This window comes from Corvus brachyrhynchos, unplaced genomic scaffold (genome assembly GCF_000691975.1).
Source record: "Corvus brachyrhynchos isolate BGI_N302 unplaced genomic scaffold, ASM69197v1 scaffold115, whole genome shotgun sequence".
Taxonomy (NCBI): domain Eukaryota; kingdom Metazoa; phylum Chordata; class Aves; order Passeriformes; family Corvidae; genus Corvus; species Corvus brachyrhynchos.
The window spans coordinates 2021046-2022453 of record NW_008239553.1 but is presented as its reverse complement, the minus strand read 5'-3'; positions in this window follow the sequence as shown (position 1 = coordinate 2022453).

Sequence of the window (1408 nt, the reverse complement as noted above, 5' to 3'; positions counted from 1 at the left end):
CGCTCTTCAAAGAAAGCAGAAGCAAGAAAATAGCCAGACACCTCTCAACCCCAGGACTCAGATTTTAGCACATTCCTTTACAGAAGGAGGATGAGGTTGCAGCATTTACTTCTATTTCTGGACCTCAATCATGTTTGAATCCTTGATTCAAATCTGGCTATCTCTAAATGCCGACATAATGTTTTATTTCTCAGGTTGTATGACGTACCTATTCACATGTATAAGTGAGCAGTCCTATCAATGTATTCAAGCACCTGTACCACATCTAGTATTCCCAGGAATTAAAAGCCAGCTTGTCCATCCTTTCTGTCAGGCTTATTCACAGCAGTTTCATGTTCACAGATGGAGCAGAATTATGCAGGAGTTAGCATCTAATGCCAATAACAAGGAAAAAATAGGGATAAATGTTTGAAAAAAAGCAACCTGTGACCTGGAATTGCTAATCCCTTAGATAGCTTGGCTCTATTTTTAAGATGTAGAACTATTTCAAACATGTCTTTCTAAACAGGTGAGGATCTGTGCCATCTGTTGGAGAAAGGGTGTGAAATAGCACAAGATGGATAGCAGCTCATTTTCCCTCCAAGGAAAAAGAGCTGTGCATTCTGGAAAGGTCATAAGGATATTGCTATGGAAAGAGGAGAGCAAAACACTCTGCATTCTTATTCACTCCAATGAGTGTATGTTTTTCCTTTGTATGTCTTTGGGGCTGCACCATACTTCCAAAAGCCAGGGTGCTTAGCTGAAAAATAGCACTGAAAGGAAATTGACATATTGAAATAGAAGCTCTTTTTAGGCACCCTCAGTGACTCTCACAGAATTGCCCTTGTAAATGGTTTCCATTGAAAATCTACGTCCATGGTAAGAGTACAAAAAAAAAAAAAAAAAAAAAAAAAAAAAAAAAAAAAAAAAGTGTGTATTTGATTAGGACTGGGGATTGCGTGATAGGCTGCATCCTGCCATTTTTTAAGGGCAAGTAACTGGAATTGTCTTGGTCGCAGGAAAAGCATCCCGGGGGAGTGGGAGTGGTGCGGAGGGTCAGACAGGCTTGCTCAGCTGTGCAACCCCTGCAGCCTCCCAGCTCCTTATCGTGTTAGGGGGCTTCCGCATGGCTGCTGGCTTTCTGTGCCACCTCCTCGGTGCAGAGGGAACGAGCTGTGGCAGAAATGTTTGTTCCCTGTGAAACAGGACATCAGGTTGGTCAGACTTGGATGGAAAGACAGCACTGAGGTTGGCGGGCAGAGCCTCAGCCGAGGGAAACGGGAGCGAAGGTGTGTGGCAGTGTCTGGGCGTGACACGCGTGTTCTGTGCCCCCGCACCTGAGTGCGCGTACTGAACAGGACAAAAGCTTCCTGCCCTACGCTGCAAAAATGTCCCGGGCAGCCCCCGGGCCCGGGTCCGCCGGGCCGCG